Raw genomic sequence first — 26,855 nt, 5'->3', positions numbered from 1 at the left:
GTACCCTATCAGTGAGCTACTGCTGCACAGCAGCTATCCCAGAACTCGGTGGCTGACAAAAAAGCCACATGTTCATGCCCAGGTTCAGGAGATGCTGCAAAATGTTGTAGGCACTTTATCTCATCCACCCCAGGTATTGCACTGAAAACAAGAAAATTAAAATAAGTTTACATCCAGAATACTGACAGATGACTTCTAGTTCTCTTTACCTACTTAACTCCCAGGCCATGCATAGCCATGCGTACACCTCCCAAAAAGAAACTGGGCAGCCTTCTCTAGGACATCTGACCAGCCAGGGGAAAGACAAGTGATCTGACCTCAGGAGTTCTCCAACGTAATGGCCTGATGGACAATCCTCATCCTGAAAGCTAGCTGACAATCAGGTAGCAGCCCAGCACTCTTCAAAGGAGCAGACAAGGGCTGGGCACAGTGGCTCACATCTGTAATCCCAGCACTTTGGGAGGCCAAGTTGGGCAGATCACTTGAGGCCGGGAGTTCAAGACAAGCCTGGCCAACATGGTGAAACCCTGTCTCTCCTAAAAATACAAAAAAATTAGCCAGGTGTGGTGGCAGGTGCTGTAATCCCAGCTACTTGGAGGTCGAGACAGGAGAATCACTTGAACCCAGGAGGCAGAGGTTGCAGTGAGCCCAGATCAAGCTACAGCACTCCATCCTGGGTGACAGAGTGAGACTCCGTCTAAAAAAAAAGAAGCCAAAAACAAAAAATGAGCAAATAGGGAACAGACATAATTTAAAAGACCAAACAATTCAACAATATTTTCATTATGTTGGTTGTTACATGACTGTGCTTGTCAAAACTAAAAATTACACTTAAAAGGAATGAATGTTACTGTGAAGTGTACCTCCTATGAACTGAAAAAAACAACTGAGGAAACTTGTACAAAAAGAAGTCCCTTAAACAAAAAATCATTAACATCCTCAGAGAAGAAATTGAAAAAAAAAGAAGAACCATAAAACAACAACAAGATCCTACTAAGAAAAATTTTCAGAAAACAAGCAAGAGCTATTAGAAACTGAACATGTGAGAACAAAGAAAGCTCAATAAAAGGGTCAGAAAAAGACAAATCTAAAAATGAAGCAAAGGGACAAAATAAGACAGTCCACAAGCACCAAAGTCACAAGAAGCATCCCTGAAAGATGAACCAGAAAAAACAGAGGGAAGAAAAATGAAATAAATAATAGGGAAAATATTCCCAAAATTGCAGAGTGTGAATACGCATGAGCTGTCCCAGCAAGCGTCCTGCACACTGGATGAAAATTGATCCACACCAAGACACACATCATGGGGTTTTCAGAATGCTGGAGAAAAACATGATAAAAAAGGGGTATGTGAGTACTTAGAGAATTAAAAATAGATTTCATACAAAGCATCAGAAATCAGAAGGGTATCAACCTGCTCAACAGCAAATTAAAAACCAGAAGACAACAGAGAAATGCTTTCAAAATTCTTAAGTATTTAACATAGTGTTCTACAGAGTCAAATGATTGACTGAGGAAAAGCCACATAAAGATATTTTCTTAGCTGGCTGTGCAGGCACACATTTGTATTCCAGCTACTCAGGAGGCTGAGGTGGAAGGATGGCTAGAGGCCAAGGGGTCAAGGCCACAGTGAACCGAGATGGCACCACTGCACTCCAGCATGGGTGACAGAGTGTGACACTGTCTCAAAAAAAATGTTCTACTCATAGCTTGAAATATATATATATATTCAGACAAGGACTGAATATATATATATAATATTCAGACATCCAAAATGTCATGGCCAACACAGTGAAACCTATCTCTACCAAAAATACAAAAAAAAAATAAGCCAGGAGTGGTGGTGGGCACCTGTAGTCCCAGCTATTCAGGAGGCTGATGCAGGAGAATCACTTGAATCCAGGAGGTGGAAGTTGCAATGAGCCGAGATCATACCATTGCACTCCAGCGTGGGTGACAAGAGCAAGACACCATCTCAAAACCTAACTAAAATGTTACCATACTGGGACAATTACGAGAGGAGAGGGAGGGTGAACTGTGACAGCAAAGTAGAGAATAAGCAAATGTTCCTCTTCCATTTATCCATTCAGAATTACAATTACCTAAAGTTGTCAGAAAAAGAAAATCTAAAAGAATTTTAAAAGCAGCTCAAGATGGCTGCAGGTTGAACTCACAGGTAAAAGAATCTAGGCCTATGAATTAAAGATGAACTCTCACTTGCAAGGCTGGAATTTGCCAAACATTTCACTAACATGCACTGACTGTAATCTTCTTACCTATCTCATGAAGCACAAACGCAGGAGAAAGTCAATCATTTCTCTCCAGATCCTGAGACACCTGCATACCGATTAACATTTTACTCTATATACATTGTAAACCAAAAACAAAATTCAATGCCTCCCAACTGACGGATGAACCTCTACTCTCAGCCAGCTGTGCTCCAAAGAAAACCTGAAAATCAAATGCAGGTCATGATGGGAAAGGGGAGTTGGATATGCCTCATTATACCATCTTCCCTGTGAAATTCAGGAACAACTGACAAGCATTAACATTAAAACAGATTTTTGTTCTTAATCTTTTTTTTAGAAATAGGGTCTCACTGTGCTGCCCAGGCTGGTCTCAAACTGAGCTCAAGCAATCCTCACACCTCAGCATCCCAAAGTGTTAAGATTACAGGCATGAGCCACCACTCCCAGCTAAAACAGATCTTAAGATGAACAAAACGAAAAATTTGTAGCAATAAGACACCAAATTCCAACCTGATTTTAGTATAGAATCACATGACAGCAGGTCCTGAAAGAAATTGAAGTATTTTACCCTAAAATGTATTTCTTTAACATATTTTGAAATAGCCCAGTAAAGCTGTCTCTTGTAGGGAAAAAAAATCTACATTCTGTAAAGAATCCCCTTCCCTTTCCAAGTCTTTTCCTTGACCCAGGGGATACTTAAGAGTCTGGCACTTTTTTGCTGGGTGCGGTGGCTCACGCCTGTAATCCCAGCACTTTGGAAGGCTGAGGCGGGCGGATCACGAGGTCAGGAGATCGAGACCATACTGCCTAAGAGGGTGAAACCCTGTCTCTACTAAAAAAATACAAAAAAATTAGCCAGCCGTGGTGGTGGGCACATGTAGTCCCAGCTACTGGGGAGACTGAGGCAGGAGAATGGTGTAAAACCTGGAGGCAGAGCTCGCAGTGAGCTGAGATCGCACCACTGCACTCCAGTCTGGGCAACAGAGCGAGACTGTCTAAAAAAAAAAAAAGAGTCTGGCACTTAAGTCTAATAAGAAACATTTACAATCTATTCTGACACCTGCTACCTAGAAGCTTCATCTGCATAATAAGAATCTTGGTCTCCATAACCCCTTATCTTCACCCAAACATTCCCTTCTATTGATTCCAGGTCTTTAGATAATAATTATTTCAACGATTGCCAGTCAGAAAATCTTTGAATGCAGCTATGACCTGGAAGCCCCAACTCTGCCCTCAAGCTTCAAGTTGTCCCACCTTTCCAGACTGAACCAAAGTACATGTTACATGTACTGATTGATGTCTTATGCTTCCCTAAAACGTATAGAACCAAGCTATAGCTTGACCACCTAGTGGTGGTTTCTTTGACTAGCTGAGTGTTTTTCTTTTCAAAAGCTCCTTTGTTTGCACCAATCCTTTACATTCTGTATAAGAGCAATGGAGATAAAAATTGCTCCGAATATAAAGGATGCTTGCACCCACGAGCCAAGGGTCAGAGGAGATTCCTCATGACATGCAGTGGTTCCAAAGGGTTCACCATCAACAGAAAAACACTAAAGTTGTATTAGCTCCTCCAGGGAATTCTCATAATAGGCATGGTCACCTAGGGTTCAGGGCACCTCACTGCTTCAGCAGGCGAGTTTCTCCTGAAAAACATAAGTGAGCAGACCAACTCAGAGATAAGAGCCTGAGTAGGAAAGCTCATAAGCAACACATTTTTGACGCTGAACACAGTCTTAATCTGGTGCAGACAAGGGAAAAGGGAGGAGAGACATTTAAAACAAGACATCTGAAGTTGAAGCTATTGAAGGAGGATTACCATCTTCCAAGACACCAGTTATGCTTGTGATTAAAAATTATGGCACCTCATGTTATAAATTTTTTGACTCATTGGACCAACATCACTAAAAATGAAATTAGCTTAACTTGGCCAAAGTGGGGCTCATTCAAGACCCCAAAATTGATTTATTTATGTGCACAGCTGGAAGGAGTGGCTTAAAACTTAAACACAAAGAATGGGATAGTTACTACAATGGTTTTTAAAAGCTTCTAAAAGAAGTAATGATAAAATTGCTTCCATACAGGAGGTGAACCACAAGATCTTGGAAACTGTTTCTTGACTGAAAAAATTGTCTCATGTTTCCACTGTCTCACCTCCTCCCCTCCACCTGCTCCTTCAGAACCCTCTTATTCTTTGCTTTCAGAACTGCCTTGGCCAGGAGCAGTGGCTCACATCTGTAATCTCACCACTTTGGGAGGCTGAATTGGGTGGATCACTTGAGCCCAGGAGTGCGAGACCAGCCTGCACAACATAGTGAGATCTTGTATCTACAAAAAAACTTCTAAAAGACTGGGCATGGTGGCATGAATCGGTAGTCCCAGCTACTCAGGAGGCTGAGGCAGAAGGATCACTTGAGCCCAGGAGGCCAAGGCCACAGTGGGCCATGATCACGCTACTGTACTCCAGCCTGGGTGACACAGTGAGACCCTGTCTCAAAACAAAACAAAACAAAACAAATCAAATCAAAACAAAACAAAACAAAACAAAACTTCCCTTGTTAGTTGTATTCCTAGGTATTTTATTCTCTTTGCAGCAATTGTGAATGAGAGTTCACTCATGATTTGGCTCTCTGCTTGTCCATTGTTGGTGTATAGGAATGCTTGTGATTTTTGCACATTGATTTTGAATCCTGAGACTTTGCTAAAGTTGCTTACCTGTTTAAGGAGATTTTGGGCTGAGACAGTGGGGTTTTCTAGATACAGAATCATGTCATATGCAAACAGATAGTTTGACTTCCTCTCTTCCTATGTGAATAAACCCTTTCTTTCTCTTGCCTGACGACCCTGGCCAGAACTTCCAATACTATATTAAACAGGAGTGGTGAGAGAGATGACCCTTAATTTATATTCTCTGCTCAAAATAATATATGGTATACAGGTGATATGGTTTGCCTCAGTGTCCCCACCCAAATCTCATCTTGAATTGCACTCCCATAATTCCCATGTGTTGTGGGAGGGAACTGGTGTGAGATAATTAAATCATGAGGGCAGTTTCCTCCATAGTGTTCTCATGGTAGTGAATAAGTCTCATGAGATCTGATGGTTTTATCAGGGTTTTCTGCTCTTGGGTCTTCCTCATTTTCTCTCTGCCTCCTGCCATCCATGTAAGATGGGATTTGCCCCTCCCTGCCTTCCACCATGATTGTGAGGCTTCCCCAGTCACATGGAACTGCAAATCCAATTAAACCTCTTTCTTTTGTAAATTGCCCAGTGTCAGGTATGTCTTTATCAGCAGTGTGAAAACAGACTAATAGAGTAAATTGGTACCAGAGAGTGGGGTGCTGCTGAGAAGATACCTGAAAATATGGAATTGACTTTGCAACTGGATAACAGGCAGAGGTTGGAACAGTTTGGAGGGCTCAGAAGACAGGAAAATGTGGGAAATTATGGAGACTTGTTGAATGACTTTGCCCAAAAAGCTGATAGCGATATGAACAATAAGGTCCAGATGGAGATGAAAAACTTGTTCAGAACTGGAGCAAAGATGACTCATTGTTTTAGCAAAGAGACTGGCAGCCTTTTGCCCCTCCCTTAGAGATTTGTGGAACTTTGAACTTGAGAGAGATAATTTAAGATATCTGGCCGAAGAAATTTCTAAGCAGCAAAGCATTCAAGAGGTGACTTTGGTGCTGTTAAAAGCATTCAGGTTTAAAAGGGAAACAGCAAAAGAGTTTGAGAAATTTGCAGCCTGACAATGTGATAGAAAAGAAAATCCCATTTTCTGAGGAGGAATTCAAGCCAGCTGCAGAAATATGAATAAGTAAAGAGGAGCCAAATGTTAATCCTCAAGACAAGGGGAAAATGTCTCCAGAGCATATCAGAGGTCTTCACAGAAGCTCCTCCCATCACAGCCCTGGAGGCCTAGAAGAAAAAAGTGGTTTTGTGGGCCAGGCCCAGGGTCCCTGAACTGTGTGCAGCCTAGGGACTTGGTGCCCTGCATCCTAACTGCTCTAGCCATGGCTGAAAGGGGGCAATGGAGAGCTCGGGCCATAGCTTCTGATGGTGCAAGCCCCAAGACTTGGCAGCTTCCACACAGTGTTGAGCCTGCAGGTGCACAGAAGTCAAGAATTGAGGTTTGGGAACCTCTGCCTAGATTTTAGAAGATGTATGTAAACACCTAGATGTCCAGGCAGAAGTTTGCTGCAGGGGCAGAGCTCTCATGGAGAACTTGTGCTAGGGCAGTGTGGAAGGAAAATGTTGAGTTGGACACCTTATGTAGAGTCTCTACTGGGGCACCACCTAGTGGAGCTGTGAGAAAAGGGCCACAATCCTCCATACCCCAGAATGGTAGATCCACTGACAGCTTGCACCATGCACCTGGAAAACCTGCAGACAATGCCAGACCATGAAAGCATCCAGGAGGGAGGCTGCACCCTGCAAAACCACAGAGGTGGAGCTGCCCAAGACCATGGGAACCCACCTCTTGCATCAGCATGACCTAGATGTGAGACATGGAGTCAAAGGAGATCATTTTGAAGCTTTAAGATTTGACTGCCCATCCTGGATTTCAGACTTGCATGGGACCTGTAGCCCGTGTGTTTTGGCCAATTTCTCCCATTTGGAATGGCTGTATTTACCCAATACTTGTACCCCCACTCTATCTGGAAAATAACTAGTTGCTTTTGATTTTATAGGCTCATAGGAGGAAGGGACTTGCCTTGGCTCAGATGAGACTTCAGACTGTGGACTTGTGAGTTAATGCTGAAATGAGCTAAGGCTTTGGGGACTATTGGGAAGGCATGATTGGCTTTGAAATGTGAGGACATGAGATCTGGCAGGGGCCACGGGTGGAATGATATGGTTTGGCTGTGTCCCCACCCAAATCTCATCTTGAATTGTTCTCCTATAATTCCCATGTGTCATGGGAGTGACCTGGTGGGAGATAATTGAATCATGAGCGTGGTTTCCTCCATACTCTTCTTGTAGTAGTGAGTAAGTCTCATGAGATCTGATGGTTTTATCAGGGGTTTCCACTTTTGTCTTCCTCATTCTCTCTTTGTCTGCTGCCATCCATGTAAAATGAGACTTGCTCCTCCTTGCCTTCCACCATGATTGTGAAGCTTCCCCAGTCATGTGGAACTGTAAGTCAAATTAAACCTCATTCTTTTGTAATTTATCCAGTCTCAGATAAGTCTTTATCAACAGCATGAAAATGGACTAATACAATGGGACAAGGATGCTTTCATTGGAAAGGGAGGAAAATGAGGCTGTAGCTGTTTTAGATCTTATTTGCAATAAGGCAACATTTGATTTAAATTATACTACCATTTGGTACAATACTGGGTTAATACAAAAGTTACTTTTATGATGAGATACTATGTATGATAATGAAGAAAATTGGAAAATTGGAACTCAACCCTCCTCAAATTGTACTCCCAGCAGAAAATGAAGAAGCAATAAGACATTATAAATCATCAGCTAATTACAGTTCTAAATGCAAAGATATCATAAAGTATAAATGCAAAGGGAGGAAAATTATTTAATTAGTCACAGACTATCAAAATCTATGTTCAAGATTCTATTCTATGATAATTGTTTCTTTACTTCATTGTCTTTACCTCAGTGGACCTCTAAGTTGCTCATAATATTGTTAATTATTTATTTGTTACAAATATTATAAATACTGCAAAAATGTTACCAAAAGAATAAAACTCCAGCCAAAATTATGTTAGTTCACCAATTTGAACTAATGGCCACAGAATGTATGTAAGGTGGTTTTCTATTGTCTGTTTTATCCAACATACTCTTTCCTCTAATTCTGACCTACTGAATTACAACAGAAGGGGACACGCTCCCAGTTTGCTCTGAGTCTGTGTCCCTGGTCTATAGTCCTCAAACTTGGCTCAGAATAAAATTAACTTTGACTTAAATCTATAGTGGCTGTTATTTTAACCTTTTGGGTCAACTTAGTTGAGAAAAATTTCAACACAGCAAGAAAAGTATGTAGTTTCAAAATACTGGAGCAAATATCCAATCACCTAAAGGAGCTAAAAGTATGTCCATGTAAAGAGCAAGAAATAGTGGAGATCAGGGGTGGGAGGTGAGAAGAGTGTGCTTTCTAGGTAGTGGTCATCTCGGGGAAGATGAGGGTAGAGTGCTTTTTTTCTTTTAAATAAAAAGACAAATTATTTGTTTCTTCAATCCACGTGCCTATATAACTTTAAAAATAAACACCAATGTAATTTACTAAGAAATAAAAATACTTGATGATCAAGTCAGTAGGAAAAATTAGATACTTAGCTTTTCAAAAGACTGAGAAAATCCACCACAAGCCACTGAGGCTTTAAAAGGTTCTCCTCAAGACAGCAGGATTTAAAAAAAGCAATGTAAAACACTTAAGATATTGCCTTCAGTCCCCTGGGTGTCCATCCACCATGTTTAAGGTCTCCGAGAGATTTAACATGAAGGAAGCTCCAACAGTATGCACTATCCAACTCTCTAATCTATCTACCTGGAATCTCTGCCTTACTCCCTACCATTAAGCTGAGGCCAGTCTGGTTTAGAAGGAACCTTAACCTCTCTCCCTTCACCAGAGCTGGCTGCAGGCTGCCAGTATTCTGTGCCTCCAGGATTGGGAGGGTTTCCTAAGAAACCCAGTTGTCCAAGCCTAAGTCAATAAAGTCCCAGGAGCATAGTCACTCATATATCTCACCTTCTACCCCAGTGCATAGTATCACCTTGACTAATCCAATAAGTGATTACACACATACTCCTCCCTGCAATGGCCAGATAAGGGATGAGAGTTTGCTCCATCTGAGCAACTGTCTTCCCTTCCACTTCCCAAAACCTCTCTTTCCTTATCTTTCCATATAGTTAACTGGCTCCACTGTTTCCTCCATCAGCTCCTACTATTTTATGATGTACTTGCATTACTAACACATTGCTTAATTCGTTTTAGCCAGATTTTTTTTTCTTGAGACAGGGTCTCACTCTGTCTCCCAGGCTGGAGTGCACTGGCACAATCACAGCTCACTGCAGCCTGGACCTCCTGGGCTTAAGGGAGTTCCTCCTGCCTCAGCATCCCACATAGCTGGAACTACAGGTACGAGCCACCACATCCAGCTAATTTTTATATTTTTTGTAGAGACAGGGTTTCACCATATTGCTCAGGCTGGTCTTTAACTCCTGGGCTCAAGTGATTTGACTAACTTGGCCTCCCAAAGTACTGGGATTACAGGCATGAGCCACCACACCTGGCCTAGCCTGATTTTTTTTCACGTATAAAAAGAATAATATTCCTTGAGGATAGAGACTACATGGCCATTTCTGCATACTCAGTAGTGCCTAAACTCAACATGCACAGAAATATTCACTGAGTGATGAAACAAATGCACCAAAAACTACAATTCCAACAAGGAATCCTTGGTCAATAAACTCTCCTATTCCTGGACTCTCTGACCTAGAACAACCCTGAGGTACAAAATAAGGCCATGTGTCCACAACCCCGGGGAACCAGAAGATACAGCAGAAGCTGTCACGGTGCAGATGGAAAGCAGGACATACCTGGAAGGAAGTGGGAATACAGACGAGGTTCATATTCTCTTGCTTCACACTTTCAGCTGTGGAAACAAAAGCCATAGTGGCAGTTTTTCACTCTCATTACTTTATTTTTCTTGTCACATGTGTTTGCTCAAATCCAACAGACAAGGGAAGGTCTAATTCCCAAGGACAGCTGCCTTTCATCCTGTGTCCCCCTCCTTGGTGGGGAAGCTGGTGACTGTACTTCACATATCAGAAGATGGGGACACAAGAAAACCTGGAGAGGTAAGTGCTGACCACAGAAAGCAGTGTCAGTGTTTGCCATTGTTATATGTCTGACAACATTTTAAGAACTTTGTATATATGAACTCTTAATCCTAACAATCCAAAAAGGTAAGTTAAATTATTTTCCACATTTTGCAGATAAGGCAACTGAGGTTCAGAGAGGTAACATAACTTGGTAGTTATACCGCTAATAAGGGGCACAGCTGGGACATGATCCCAGGCCATGTAGCCACAGTCTTAGCTCCCCTATATTGCCTCTTCTAGGAAAAAGCCAGAACTTTACTTTTGCATTTTAGTAAAAAATATACTTTTATCTGTAGGCCCCAGAGGGTGGCTAAAGGAGATTTATTTTTTCATTTTGGATTTGTACCTCTCAGGAAAGTTTGATTAAAAAAAAAAGCTTCAGGATAAAACTGTCTTATTAAAATTTCAAGTCTTTTTAATCACTGAGTGTATTTTAGGAGGTTTGGGTGCCACTATTATAAAATCCATAGTAACTCCTTTGCCCTGAAAGTATTCTCCAGATAGTTGGTTAAGATTGAAAGGTATATAACACAAAAGCTCGTATTTGGCCAATAAGAAGTCTTCCAGAAGCCATCACACCAGCGCTACAATCACCCCTTGATAACAGAGTGTTCCTGGACTTTCCCTCCTGGGCTCTGCCCCTTGGCACCTAGAAGAATTCAGCATTCAGGCAGGCCTCTTTTCTGGGCTTTGTTCTTACAAACAAAGAGCAGGGCAGTAAAACCTGTTGAGCAGCCATAGGGGCTGATAATTTCTGAGCCTTTCCTAAGCATAGAGACACCCTAATCAGTGTGAAATGAGCACCTGCAGGAACCAGCCATCAATTGCAGGAGCCACACATCCACTCCAGGGTCATGGACAGGGCAAACCCACTGTGGCCTCAATTATTTGCCTGAGGAAGTCTGAGGCCACACACAGGACTCAATGGTAGAATGCCATTGACATGATTAAAATTATATTGGGACCTCAAGCTAAGTCAGCTCCTCCCCTCCAGCTGAGCAGAGTAAATAAAGGCAAAGGCATCCTTCAAAGTTGGATAAAGAAGCCTAAGATTCCCTGTCTCCACAAAAGAGCAGAAACACTCAGCTGAACTCACATAGTCCCTCTCTCCAGCTCTGTACTGCTGAAGCCAAACAGGCAATGCCAAACCTGTGCGCCACTTCCTCCCTCTCCTCTACCTCCCTATCCCATCATCACACAAAAAACATCCAGTAGACAGTGAGAGAGCATACCTATTTGCTGCACAGCATGGACAATTGTAGAACCACTTCCAATTCCCAGGACTTGGTTATTCTGCCAAAAAGCAGAAAGAAAAAACAAAACTTATTAATACCATATTTTAATCCTTTGTCAGCCTACTTCCTAAAGCTATAAAATTATTATGAACAGCAATTCACCAACACAGATGCAAGACAGGTACTGTGACTATTTTATAGGAACATAAAAACCGAAACTCAATGCTATACTTTAGCCAATGCATGGTGGACAAACAAGGCCCTCCTCCCTTCATTTCTGACACTGTCAGCACCACCACTTCCTCCCTGCATTCTACCAAATAATTGGTGCAATTACTTGCAATTGAATAGCAACTTGTATCACCCTCACAGAAATAGCCTGCATATAAACACTTAGATTCATATAAACAGCTCAGCTAGAAAGGATTCTTTTCAATTTGGAATTTTAGGTCACTTAGTTCTCATTTCTTCCACTGTTCTCTGATGTTATTAATGTAAACTTTTGTATTGTTTTCTCTCCGTGTTCTTGCAGTGGTTCTATTTCTATATTATTATATTTAAGTTCTGGGATACATGTGCAGAATGTACAGGTTTGTTACATAGGTATACATGTGCCATGGTGGTATGCTGCACCCATCAACCCATTATTTACATTAGATATTTCTCCTAATGCTCTCCCTTCCCTTGCCCCTCACCCCCCAACAGGCCCCGGTGTGTGATGTTCTCCTCCTTGTGCCCATATGTTCTCACTGTTCACACTTACAAGTAAGAACAGGCAGTGTTTGGTTTTCTGTTCCTGTGTTAGTTTGCTGATAATGATGGTTTCCAGGTTCATCCATGTCCCTGAAAATGACATGAACTCCTTCTTCTTTAAGGTTGCATAATATTTCATGTTGTATATGTGCCACATTTTCTTTAACCAGTCTATCATTGATGGGCATTTGGGTTGATTCCAAGTCTTTGCTATTGTGAATAGTGCTGCAATAAACATACATCTGCATGTTTATAATAGAATGATTTATATTCCTTTGGGTATATTCCCAGTAATAGGATTTCTGAGTCAAGTGGCATTTCTAGTTCTAGATCCTTGAGGGATTTCCACACTGTCTTCCGCAATGGTTGAACTAATTGACACTCCCACCAACAGTGTAATTGTTCCTATTTCTCCACATCCTCTTCAGAGTCTGTTGTTTCTTATGTTTTAATGATTGCCATTCTAACTGGTGTGAAATGGTATCTCATTGTGGTTTTGATTTGCATTTCTCTGATGACCAGTAATGATAAGCTTGTTTTCACATGTTTGTTGGCTGCATAAATGTCTTCTTTAAAGAGTGTCCATTCATATCCTTTGCCCGTTTTTGATGGGGTTGTTTTTCTCTTGTAAATTTGTTTAAGTTCCCTGTAGATTGTAGATATTAGTGCTTTGTCAGATGGATAGATTGAAAAAATTTTCTCCCATTCTGTAGGTTGCCTGTTCACTCTGATGATGGTTTCTTTTGCTGTGCAGAAGCTCTTTAGTTTAGTTAGATCAAATTTCTCAACTTTGGCTTTTGTTGCAATTGCTTTTGATGTTTTAGTCATGAAGTCTTTGCCCATGCCTATGTCCTGAATGGCATTGCCTAGGTTTTCTTCTAGTGTTTTTATGGTTTTAGGTCTTACATTTAAATCTCTAATTCATCTTGAGTTAGTTTTTGTATAAGGTGTAAGGAAGAGGTCCAGTTTCAGTTTTCTGCATATGGCTAGCTGGTTTTCCCAACACCATTTATTAAATATGGAATAGTTTCTGCATTGCTTATTTTTGTCAGATTTTTCAAAGATCAGATGACTGTACATGTGTGGTGTTATTTCTGAGGCCTCTGTTTTGTTCCATTGCTCTATATCTGTTTTGGTACCAGTATCAAGCTGTTTTGGTTACTGTAACATTGTAGTACAGTTTGAAGTCAGGTAGCGTGATGCCTCCAGCTTTGCTCTTTTTGCTTAAGGTTGTCTTGGCTCTAAGCTTTTTTTTTGGTTCCATATGAAATTTAAAGTGCTTTCTTTTATAATTCTGTCAAGAAAGTCAATGGCGGCTTGATAGGAATAGCATTAAATCTATAAATTGCTTGGGGCCTTATAGCAATTTTCACAATATTGATTCTTCCTGTCCATGAGTTTTTTCATTTGTTTGTGTCCTCTCTTATTTCCTTGAGCAGTGATTTGTAGTTCTCCTTGAAGAGTTTCTTCACATCCCTTGTAAGTTGTAAGTATTTTATTCTCTTAGTAACAATTGTGATTGGGACTTCACTGATGATTTAGCTCCTTGTTTGTCTTTTATTGGTGTATAGGAATACTCATAATTTTTGCACATTGATTTTGTATCCTGAGACTTTGCTGAAATTGCTTATCAGCTTAAGGAAATTTGAGGTTGAGATGATGGGATTTTCTAAATATACAATCATGTCATTGGCAAACAGAGACAATTTGACTTCCTGTCTTCCTTTGAATGCCATTTATTTCTTTCTTTTGTCTGATTGATCTGGCCAGAAGGTCCTATGTTGAATAGGAGTGGTGACAGAGGACATCCTTGAATGCTTCCAGCTTTTTCCCATTCAGTATGACATTGGCTGTGGGTCTTTTTGTAGAATCTGCAAGAGGATATTTGAGATATTTTCGTACAATGCAGGAAAAGGAAACATCTTCACATAAATACTAGACAGAAGCATTCTGAGCAACTTCTTAGTGATGTATGCATTCAACTCACAGAGTTGGAGATTTCTTTTGGTTGAGCAGATTTGAAACAGTCTTTTTGTACAATCTGCAACTGGATATTTGAGATCTTTCCACCCAATGCCGGAAAAGGAGATATCTTCAATTAAAAACTAGACAGAAACATTCTGAGCAACTTCTTAGTGATGTGCACATTCAGCTCACGGAGTTCAGGCTTTCTTTTGATTGAGTAGTTTTCAAACTCTCTGTCTGAAGTATCTGCAAGTGGACATTTGGAGTGCTTTGAGGCTTATGGTGAAAAAAGAAATATCTTCACATGAAAACTACAGAGAAGCATTCTGCAAAATTTCTTTGTGATGTGTTCATTCATCTCATAGAGTTGAAGCTTCCTTTTGGTTGAGCAGATTTGAAACAGTCTTTTTGTAGAATCTGGAAGTGGATATTTGAAATATTTTCCTCCAATGCGGGAAAAGGAAATATCTTCACATAAAAAGTAGACAGAAGGATTCTGAGCAACTTCTTAGTGATGTGTGCATTCAACTCACAGAGTTAAACCTTTCTTTTGATCGAGCAGTTTTGAAACACTCTGTGAAGAATCTGCAAGTAGTCATTTGGAGTGCTTTGAGGCCTATGGTGAAAAAGGAAATATCTTCACATAAAAACTAAACGGAAGCATTCTGAGAAATTTCTTTGTGATGTGTGCATTCATCTCACAGAGTTGAAGCTTTTTTTTGGTTGAGTAGATTTGAAACACTCTTTTTGTAGAATCTGCAAGTGGATATTTGAGATCTTTTTGTCCAATGTGGGAAAAGGAAATATCTTCACTTATAAACTAGACAGAAGCTTTCTGAGCACCTTCTTAGTGATGTGTGTATTCAACTCATGGAGTTGAACATATCTTTTGATTGAGTAGTTTTGAAACTCTCTGTTTGAAGAATCTGCAACTGGACATTTGGAGTGCTTTGTGGCCTATGGTGAAAAAGGAAATATCTTCACATAAGAACTACACAGAAGCATTCCGCAAAATTTCTTTTTGATGCGTGCATTTATCTCACAGAGTTGAAGCTTTCTTTTGGTTGAACAGATTTGAAACAGTATTTTGTAGAATCTGCAAGTGGATATTTGAGATCCTTTTGTCCAACGTGGTAAAAGGAAATATCTTCAAATAAAAGCTAGTCAGAAGCATTCTGAGCAACTTCCTAGTGATGCGTACATTCAACTCACAGAGTTCAAACTTTCTTTTGATTGAGCAGATTTGAAACACTCTGTTTGAAGAATCTGCAAGTGGACATTTGGAGTGCTTTGAGGTCTGGTGAAAAAAGATACATATTCACATAAAAACTACACAGAAGCATGCTGTGAATTTTTTTGTGATGTGTGCATAAATCTCACAGAGTTGAAGATTCCTTTGGGTTGAGCATATTTAAAACAGTATTTTTGTAGAATTTGCAAGTGGATATTTTAGATCTTTCCGTCCAATGTGGGAAAAGGAAATAGCTTCACATCAAAACTAGAAAGAAGCATTCTGAGGAATTTCTTAGTGATGTGTGCATTCAACTCAAAGAGTTGAACATTTCTTTTGATTGAGCAATTTTGAAACAGTCTGAAGAATCTGCATGTGGACGTTTGGAGTGCTTTGAGGCCTATGGTGAAAAAGGAAGTATCTTCTCATAAAACTACATGGAAGAATTCTGCAAAATTTCTTTGTGATGTGTGCAATCATCTCACAGAGTTGAAGCTTTCTTTTGGTTGAGCAGATTTGAAACAGTATTTTGTTGAATCTGCAAGTGGATATTTTCGATCTTTTCGTCCAATGCGGGAAAAAGAAATATCTTCATATAAAAGCTAGGCAGAAGCATTTTGAGCAACTTCTTAGTGATGTGTGCATTCAACTCACAGAGTTGAACCTTTCGTTTGATTGAGCAGTTTTGAAACACACTGTTTGAAGAATCTGCAAGTGGACATTAGGGGTGCTTAGAGGTCTATGGTGAAAAAGGAAATATCTTCACACAAAATCTATACAGAAGAATTCTGCGAGATTTCTTTGTGATGTGTCCATGCATCTCACCGAGGTGAAGATTCCTTTAGGTTGAGCATATTTGAAACTGTCTTTTTTTTTAAATCTGCAAGTGGATATTTGAGATTATTTCATCCAATGCCGGAAAAGGATATATCTTCACATAAAAAATAGATGGAAGCATTCTGAGCAACTTCTTAGTGATATGTGTGTTCAACTGACACAGTTAAACCTGTCTTTTGATTGAGTGGTTTTGAAACACTCTGTTCGAAGGATCTGCAAGTGGACATTTGGAGTGCTTTGAGGCATATGGTGAAAAAGGAAATATCTTCACATAAAAACTACACAGAAGTATTCTGCGAAATTTCCTTGTGATGTGTGCATTCATCTCACAGAGTTGAAGCTTTCTTTTCGTGAGTAGATTTGAAACAGTCTTTTTGTGGAATCTGCAAGTGGATATTTGAGATCTTTCCGTCCAATGTGGGAAAAGGAAATAGCTTCACATAAAAACTGGACAGAAGCATTCTGAGGAATTTCTGAGTGATGTGTGCATTCATTTCACAGAGTTGAAGATTCCTTTGTGTTGACCATATTTGAAGGAGTCTTTTTGCAGAATCTGCAAGTGGATATTTGAGATCTTTTCGTCCAATGTTGGAAAAGGAAATAGCTTCACATAAAAACTAGACAGAAGCATTCTCAGCAACTTCTTAGTGATCTGTGCATTCAACTCACAGAGTTGAACCTTTCGTTTGATTGAGCAGATTTTAAACACTCTGTTTGAAGAATCTGCAAGTGGATATTTGGAGTGCTTTCAGGCCTATGGTGAAAAAGGAAATATCTTCACATGAAAACTACAGAGAGGCATTCTGCGAAATTTCTTTATGATGTGTTCATTCATCTCAAAGAGTTGAAGCTTTCTTTTGGTTGAGCAGATTTGAAACAGTCTTTTTGTAGAATCTGCAAGTGGATATTTGAGATCTTTTCATCCAATGTGGGAAAAGGAAATATCTTCATATAAAAACTAGGCAGAAGTGTCCTGAGCAACTTTTTAGTGATATGTGCATTCAAGTAGCAGAGTTGAAACTTTCTTTTCATCGACCAGTTTTGAAACACTCTGTTTGAAGGATCTGCAAGTGGACATTTGGAGTGCTTTGCGGCCTATGGTGAAAAAGGAAATATCTTCACATAAAAGCTACACAGAAGAATTCTGCGAAATTTCTTTGGGATGTGTGCATCCATCTCACAGTGTTGAAGCTTTCTTTTGGTTGAGCAGATGTTAAACAGTCTTTTTGTAGACTCTGCAAGTGGATATTGGAGAAGTTTTTGTCCAATGCAGGACAAGGAAGTATCTTCACATAAAAACTAGACAGAAGCATTCTGAGCAACTTCCTAGTGATGTGTGCATTCAACTCACAGTGTTGAACCTTTCTTTTGATTGAACAGTTTTGAAACACTCTTTGTGGATAATCTGCAAGTGGACATTTGAAGTGCTTTGGGGCCTATGGTGAAAAAGGAAATGTCTTCACATAAAAACTACACAGAAGCATTCTGCGAAATTTCTTTGTGATGTGTGCATTCACTTCACAGAGGCGAAGCTTTATTTTGTTTGAGCAGATTTGAGACAGGCTTTTTGGAGAATCTGCAAGTGGATATTTGAGATCTTTTCCTCCAATGTGAGAAAAGGAAATATCTTCACATAACAACTAGACAAAAGCATTCTGTGCAACTTCTTAGTGATTTGTGCATTCAACTCACAGAGTTGAACCTTTCTTTTGATTGAGTAGTTTTGAAACACTCTGTTTGAAGAATCTGCAAGTGGAGATTTGGAGTGCTTTGAATCCTATGGTGTAAAAGGAAATATCTTCACATGAAAGCTACACAGAAGCATTCTGCGAAATTTCCTTGTGATGTGTGCATCCATCTCATAGTGTTGAAGCTTTCTTTTGGTTGAGCAGATTTTAAACAGTCTTTTTATAGACTCTGTAAGTGGATATTGGAGATCTTTTCATCCAATGAGGGAAAAAGAAATATCTTCACATAAAAACTAGACAGAAGCATTATGAGCAACTTCCTAATGATGTGTGCATTCAAGTCACAGTGTTGAACCTTTCTTTTGATTGAACAGTTTTGAAACACTCTTCGTGAAATATCTGCAAGTAGAAATTTGGAGTGCTTTGAGGCCTATGGTGAAAAAGCAAATATTTTCACATAAAAACTACACAGAAGCATTCTGGGAAATTTCTTTGTGATGTGTGCATTCACTTCACAGTGGTGAAGCTTTATTTTGGTTGAGCATATTTGTAACAGGCTTTTTGTAGAATCTCCAAGTGGATATTTGCGATCTTTTCATCCAATGTGAGAAAAGGAAATATCTTCACATAAAAACTAGACAGAAGCATTCTGTGCAACTTCTTTATGATGTGTGCATTCAACTCACAGAGTCGAACCTTTCTTTTGATTGAGCAGTTTTGAAACACTGAAGAATCTGCAAGTGGACATTTGGAGTGCTTTAAGGTCTATGGTGAAAAAGGATGTATCTTCACATAAAAACTACACAGAAGCATTCTGCAAAATTTCTTTGTGATGTGTGCATTCATCTCACAGAGTTTAGGATTCCTTTGGGTTGAGCATATTTGAAACAGTCTTTTTGTAGAATCTGCAAGTGGATATTTGAGATCATTTCATCCAATGTGGGAAAAGGATATATCTTCACATAAAAACTAGACAGAAGCATTCTGAGCAACTTCTTAGTGGTGTGTGCATTCAACTCACAGAGTTGAACCTGCCTTTTTATTAAGCAGTTTTGAAACACTCTTTGAAGAATCTGCTAGTGGACTTTTGGAGTGCTTTGAGACCAATGGTGAAAAATGAAATATCTTCACATAAAATCTACACAGAAGCATTCTGTGAACTTAATTGTGAAGTATGCATTCAACTCACAATACTGATCCTTAATTTAGATTGAATAGTTTTGAAACACTCTTTTTCTAGAATCCCCTATTGGACATTTTGTGCATTTTGATTCCCATGGTGAAAAAGGAACTATCTCCACATAAAAACTACACAGAAACTTTCCAACAATCTACCTTTTTATGTGTGCATTCCTCACTCTGAGTTTAACCTTTCTTTTGATTGAGCAGTTTTGAAAAACTCTTTTTGTGCAATCTACCATTGGATATTTGAAGAGCTTTGCGGCCTATAGTGGAAAAGGAAATATCTTCACATAAAAACTAGGCAGAAGAATTCTGAGAAAATTCTTTGTGATCTGTGCATTCGGCTCATTGTGTTGAACCTTTCTTTTTATTGAGCAATTTTGAAACACTCTTTTTGTAGAATTGGCAAGTGGACATTTGGAGTGCTTTGAGGCCTATGGTGAAAAAGGAAATATCTTCACATAAAAACTACACAAAAGCTTTCTGAGAAACTTCCTTCTGATCTGTGCATTCATCTGACAAAGTTGAACCTTTCTTTTGATTAAGCAGTTTTGAAGCATTCTTTTTTAGATGCTGCAAATGGATATTTGAGGGCTTTTCATCCAACATGGGAAAGGAAATATCTACAAATAAAAACTAGAAACAAGCCTTCTAACAAACTTCCTTGTCATCTGTGCATTCATCACTCAGAGTTAAGCTTTTCTTTTGATTGAGCAGTTTTGAAACAGTCTTTTTTAGATTCTGCAAATGGATATTTGAGGGCTTTTCCTCAAATATGGGAAAAGGAAATATCTTCACATAACAACTAGACAGACGCATTCTGAGAAACTTCTTAGTGACGTTTACATTCATCTTAGAGAGCTGAAACTTTCTTTTGATGGAGCAGTTTTGAAACACACTTTTTGTAGAAAGTGCAGGTGGATATTTGGAATGATTTGGGGCCTATAGTGGAAAAAAATAACTTCACATAAAAACTACACAGAAGCATTCTGCGAAATTTCTTTGTGATGTGTGCATTCATCTCACAGAGTTGAATCTTTCTTTTGGTTGAGCAGATTTGAAAGAGCCGTTTTGTAGAATCTGCAAGTGGATATTTGAAAACTTTTCGTCCAATGCTGGAAAAGGAAATATCTTCGCTTAAAACCTAGAAAGAAGCATTCTGTGAAACTTCTTAGTAATGTCTGCATTCATCTCAGAAAGTTGAAACTTTCATTTGATTGAGCAGTTTTGAAACACTCTTTTTGAAGAATCTGCAAGTGGACATTTGGAGGGCTTTGAGGCCTATGGTGAAACAGAAAATATCTTCACATAAAAACTACATAGAAGCATTCTGCGAAATTTCTTTGTGATGTGTTCATTCATCTCACAGAGTTGAACCTTACTTTTGATTCAGCAGTTTTGAAACCCTCTTTTTGTAGAATCAGCTGGTGGACATTTGGAGCGTTTTCAGGCCTATTGTGAAAAAGGAAATATCTTCACATAAACACTGCACAGAACCATTCTGCGAAATTTCTTTGTGATGTGTGCATTCATCTCACAGAGTTGAACCTTACTTTTGATTCGGAAGTTTTGAAACACTCTTTTTGTAGAATCAGCTGGTGGACATTTGAAGAGTTTTCAGGCTTATGGTGAAAAAGGAAATATCTTCACATAAAAACTAAACAGAAGAATTCTGACAAATTTCCTTGTCATCTGTGCATTCATCACACAGAGTTAAACCATTCTTTTGATTGAGCACTTACGAAACACTCTTTTTGTAGAATCTGCCATTGGACATTTGGAAAGCTTTGTAGACTAAAGTGGAAAAGGAAATATCTTCACAGAAAAACTAGACAGAAGTATTCTGAGAAACTTCTTTGACATCTGTGCATTCATTTTGCAGAGTTGAACCTTTCTTTTGATTGAGCAGTTTTTAAACAGTCTGTTTTAGATTCTGCAAGTGGATAGTAGTGGGCTTTTTGTCCAATGTGGGAAAAGGAAATATGTTCACATTACAACTAGACAGAAGCATTCTGAGAAACTTCTTAGTGAAGTGTGCATTCATCTTAGAGAGTTGAACTTTTCTTTTGATGGAGCAGTTTTGAAACACTCTTTTTCTAAAACTGCAAGTGGATATTTAGAGCGCTTTGAGGCTTGTAGTGGAAAAGGTAATAACTTCACATAAAAATTTCACAGAAGCACTCTGCGAAATTTCTTTGTGATGTGTGCATTCATCTCACAGAGTTGAACTTTTCTTTTGTTTGAGCAGTTTTGAAGCAGTCCTTTTGTAGAATCTGCAAGTGGATATTTGAGATCTTTTCGTCCAATGTGGGAAAAGGAAATATCTTCACATAAAAACTAGATAGAAGCATTCTGTGCAACTTCTTAGTGATGTGTGCATTCATCTCACAGAGCTTAATCTTTCTTTGGATTGAGCAGTTTTGAACACTCTTTTTGTAGAATCTGCAAGTAGACATTTGAAGCTCTTTGAGGTCTATGGTGAAAAAGGAAATATCTTCACATAAAAACTACACAGAAGCATTCTGTGAAATTACTTTGTGAAGTGTGCATTCATCTCACAGAGTTGAACCTTACTTTAGATTGAGCAGTTTTGAAACACTTCTTTTGTAGAATCTGTTAGTGGACATTTTGAGCACTTTGAGGTCTATGGTGGAAAAGGAAATATCTTCAGATAAAGGCTAGACAGAAGAATTCTGAGAAGCTACTGTGTGATGCATATGTTCGTCTCACAGAGTTGAACCTTTCTTTTGATGGAGCTGTTTTGAAACAGTCTTTTGTAGATTCTGCAAGTGGATAATGGGGGGCTTTTCATCCAATGTGGGAAAAGGAAATATCTTCACATCGCAACTAGACAGAAGCCTTCTGAGAATCTTCTTAGTGATGTGTGCATTCATCTTAGAGAGCTGAAACTTTATTTTGATGGAGCAGTTCTGAAACACACTTTTTGTAGAAACTGCAAGTGGATATTTGGAGCGATTTGAGGACTATAGTGGAAAAGGGAATAATTTCACATAAAAACTACAGAGAAGCATTCTGCGAAATTTCGTTGTGATGTGTGCATTCATCTCACAGAGTTGAACCTTTCTTTTGGTGGAGCAGATTTGAAAGAGTCTTTTTGTAGAATCTGCAAGTGGATATTTGAAATGTGTTCGTCCAATGTGGGAAAAGGAAATATCTTCATATAAAAACTAGACAGAAGCATTCTGAGAAACTTCTTAGTGATGTGCACATTTATCTCAGAGAGTTGAAACTTTCCTTTGATTGAGCAGTTTTGAAACACTCTTTTTGAAGTATCTGCAAGTGGACATTTTGAGCACTTTGAGGCCTATGGTGAAACAGGAAATATCTTCACGTAAAAACTACGAAGAAGCATTCTGCGAAATTTGTTCATGATATGTGCATTCATCTCACAGAGTTGAACCTTACTTTTCATTCAGCAGTTTTGAAACACTCTTTTTGTAGAATCAGCTAGTGGACACTTAGAGCACTTTGAGGCCTATGGTGAAACAGGAAATATCTTCACATAAAAACTAGACAGAAGCATTCTGATAAACTTCCTTGTCATCTGTGCATTCATCACACAGATTTGAACCTTTCTTTTGATTGAGCAGTTTTGAAACACTCTTTTTGTAGAATCTGCAATTGGATATTTGGAGAGCTTTGCAGCCTATAGTGGAAAAGGAACTATCTTTATATAAAAACTAGACAGAAGCATTCTGAGGAACTTCTTTGTGATCTGCACATTCATCTCATAGATTTGAATCTTTCTTTTGATTGAGTAGTCTTGAAATAGTCTTTTTTAGATGCTGTAAGTGGATATTGGAGGGCTTTTCGTCCAGCATGGGAAAGGGAAATATCTTCACTTAACAGACAGCAGCATTCGGAGAAACTTCATCTTAGAGTGTTGCATTCATCTTAGAGAGTTGAACTTTTCTTTTGATTGAGCTGTTTGGAAACACTCTTTTTGTAGAATCTGCAAGTGGACATTTGGAGTGCTTTGAGGCCTATGGTGAAAAAGGAAATATCTTCACATAAAAATTATTCAGAAGCATTCTGACAAATTCTTTGTGATGTGTTCATTCATCTCACAGATTTGAACCTTACTTTTGATTGAGTAGTTTTGAAACACTCTTTTTGTAGAATCTGCTAGTGGACATTTGGAGCACTTTGAGGCCTATGGTAAAAAAGGAAATATGTTCACATAAAAACTAGACAGAAGCAATCTGACAAACTTCCTTGTTATGTGTGCATTCTTCTCACACAGTTGAAACTTTCTTTTGATTGAACAATTTTGAAACTGTCTTTTTAAGATTCTGCAAGTGGATATTGGAGTGCTTTTCATCCAATGTGGGAAAAGGAAATATCTTCACATTACAACTAGACTGAAGCTTTCTGAGGAACTTCATAGTGACATGTGCATTCATCTTAGGGAGTTGAAGCTTTCTTTTGATGGAGCAGGTTTGAAACACTCTTTTTGTAGAAACTGCAAGTTGATAATTGGAGTGCTTTGAGGCCTATCGTGGAAAAGGAATTAACTTCACATAAAAACTACACAGAAGCCTTCTGCGAAATTTCTTTGTGATGTGGGCATTCATCTCACAGAGTTGAACCTTACTTTTGGTTTAGCAGTTTTGAAACAGTCTTTTTGTAGAATCTCCAAGAGGATATTTGACGTCTTTTCATCCAATGCAGGAAAAGTAAACATCTTCACATAAAAACTAGAGAGAAGCATTCTGAGAAACTTCTTATTGATGCGTGCATTCATCTTACAGAGTTGAAACTTACTTTTGATTGAGCAGTTTTGAAACACTCTTTTATAGAATCTGCAAGTGGACATTGGAGCCCTTTGAGGACTATGGTGAAAAAGGAAATATCTTCACATAAAAACTAGACAGAAGCATTCTTTCAAAATTCTTTGTGGTGAGTGCATTCATCTCACAGATTTGAACCTCTGTTTTGATTGCGCAGTTTTGAAACCGTCTTTTTATTGAATCTGCAAGTCAGTATTTGAGGTCTTTTCATCCTATACAGGAAAAGGAAATAACATAAAAACTACACAGAAGCATTCTGCGAAACTTCTTTGTGATGTGTGCATTCATCTCACAGAATTGAACCTTTCTTTTGATTGAGCAGTTTTGAATCAGTCTTTTTGTGGAATTTGCAAGTGGATATTTGAGGTCTTTTTGTCCAATGCAGCAAAAGGAAATATCTTCACATAAAAACTAGACAGAAGCATTCTGACAACCTTCCTTGTTATGTGTGCATTCCTCACACCGATTTAACCTTCCTTTTCATTCAGCAGTTTTGAAACACTCTTTTTTTAGAATCTACAATTGGATATTTGGAGAGCTTTACATCCTATAGTGGAAAAGGAAATATCTTCACATAAAAAGTAGACTTTGTGTCACAGAAACTTCTTTGTGATCTGAGCATTCATCTCACAGAGTTGAATCTTTCTTTTGATTGATCAGTTTTGAAACAGCCTTTTTGTAGGATCTGCAAGTGGATATTTGAGGTCTTTTCATCCAATCCAGTAAAAGGAAATATCTTCAAATAAAAACTAGACAGAAGCATTCTGAGAAACTTCTTAGAGATGTGTGCATACATCTTAGTGAGATGAACTTTTCTTTTGATGGAGCAGTTTTGAAACAATCTTTTTGCAGTATCTGCAAGTGGACATATCTAGCACTTTGAGGCCTATTGTGGAAATGGAAATATCTTAACATAAAAACTAGCCAGAAGCATTCTGAGAAACTTCTTTGCAGTGTGTGCATTCGTCTCCCAGATTTGAACCTTTCTTTTGATTGAACAGTTTTGAAACACTATTTTTGAAGAATCGACAACTGGACATTTGGAACACTTTGAGGCCTATTGTGGAAAAGGCAATATCCTCACATAAAAACTATACAGAAGCATACAGAGAAACTTCTTTGTGGTGTGTGCATTCATCTCACAGAGTTGAACCTTTCTTTGGATTGAGCAGTTTGAAACACTCTTTTTGTAGAATCTGCAAGGGGATATTTGGAGTGCTTTGAGGCCTACTGTGGAAAAGGAAGTATCTTCACATAAAAACTATACAGAAGCATACAGAGAAACTTCTTTGTGGTGCATGTATTTATCCCACAGAGTTGAACTTTTGTTTTGATTGAGTAGTTTTGAAACATTCTTTTTTTAGAATCTGCAAGTGGATATTTGGAGCACTTAGAGGCCTATTGTGGAAAAGGAAATATCTTCACATAGAATCTATTCAGAAGCATAATGAGAAACACCTTTGTGGTGTGTGTATTCATCTCAAAGAGTTGAACTTTTCTTTTGATTGAGCAGTTTTGAAACATTCTTTTCGTAGAATCAGCTAGTGGACATTTGGAGCCCTTTAAGGCCTACTGTGGAAAAGGAAATACCTTCACATAGAAACTTTACAGAAGCATACAGAGAAATTTCTTTGTGATGTGTGCATTCATCTCACAGAGTTGAACTTTCTTTGTATTGAGCAAATTAGAAACACTTTTTTTGTAGAATCTTCAAGGGGACATTTGGAGCTCTTTGAGGCCTATTGTGGAAAAGGAAATATCTTCACATAAAAACTATTCAGAAGCATACAGAGAAACTTCTTTGTGGCATCTGCATTCATCTCACAGAGTTGAACCTTTTGTTTGATTGTGCAGCTTTGAAACTCTCTCTTTGTAGAATCTGCATGTGGATATTTGGAGCGCTCTGAGGCCTACTGTGGAACAGGAAATATCTGAACATATAAACTAGACAAAAGCATTCTGAGAAACTTCTTTGTGGTGTGTGCATTTGTGTCCCAGAGTTGAACCTTTCTTTTGATTGAACAGTTTTAAAACACTATTTTTGAAGAATCTGCAAGTGGACATTTTGAGTGCTATGAGGCCTATTGTGGAGAAGGAAATATCTTCATATAAGAGCTATACAGAATCACACAGAGAAACTTCTTTGTGGTGTGTGCATTCATCTCACAGGGTTGAACTTTCTCTTGATAGAGTAGTTTTGAAACACTCTTTTTGTAGAATCTGCAAGTGGACATTTGGAGCACTTTGAGGACTATTATGGAAAAGGAAATATCTTCACATAAAAACTATACAGGAGCATACAGAGAAATTTCTTTGTGGTGTGTTCATTCATCTCACAGAGGTGAACTTTCTTTGGGTTGAGCACTTTAGAAACACTCTTTTTGTAGAATCTGCAAGGGGACATTTGGAGTGCTTTGAGGCCTATTGTTGAAAAGGAAATAACTTCTCATAAAAACTATTCAGAAGCATATAGAGAAACTTCTTTGTGGTGTGTGCATTCATCTCACAGAGTTGAACTTTCTTTGAATTGAGCAGTTTAGAAACACTCTTTTTGTAGAATCTGTAAGGGGACATTCGGAGCACTTTGAAGCCTATTGTGGAAAAGAAAATATCTTCACATAAAAACTATTCAGAAGCATACAGAGAAACTTCTTTGTGGTGTGTGCATTCAACTCACAGAGTTGAACCTTTCGTTTGATTGGGCAGTTTTGAAACTCTCTTTTTGTAGAATCTGCATGTGGACATTTGGAGCACTCTGAGGTCTGTTGTGGAAAAGGAAGTATCTGAACCTATAAACTTGACAGAAGCGTAGAGAGAAACTTCTTTGTGGTGCGTGCATTCGTCTCCCAGAGTTGAACCTTTTTTTTGATTGAACAGTTTTGAAACGCTATTTTTGAAGTATCTGCAAGGGGACCTTTGGAGCGCTATGAGGCCTATTGTGGAGAAGGAAATATCTTCAAATGAAAGCTATACAGAACCATAAACAGAAACTTCTCTGTGGTGTGTGCATTCATCTCACAGGGTTGAAACTTTCCTTGGATTCAGCAGTTTTGAAACAC

The 26,855-nt window shown here is 38.7% G+C and overlaps 1 pseudogene; it reads left to right on the top strand.

Annotated features, from left to right (window-relative positions):
• Positions 1 to 10,044: 10,044 nt before the first annotated feature.
• Positions 10,045 to 26,855, top strand: part of LOC134736747 (cell division cycle protein 27 homolog) — a 31,595-nt pseudogene continuing 14,784 nt past the window's right edge.

The sequence above is a fragment of the Symphalangus syndactylus genome, chromosome 5 (genome assembly GCF_028878055.3).
Source record: "Symphalangus syndactylus isolate Jambi chromosome 5, NHGRI_mSymSyn1-v2.1_pri, whole genome shotgun sequence".
Lineage (NCBI taxonomy): Eukaryota > Metazoa > Chordata > Mammalia > Primates > Hylobatidae > Symphalangus > Symphalangus syndactylus.
The sequence above is the reverse complement of the archived record's forward strand: the minus strand, read 5'-3'. Positions and strand labels throughout refer to the sequence as shown.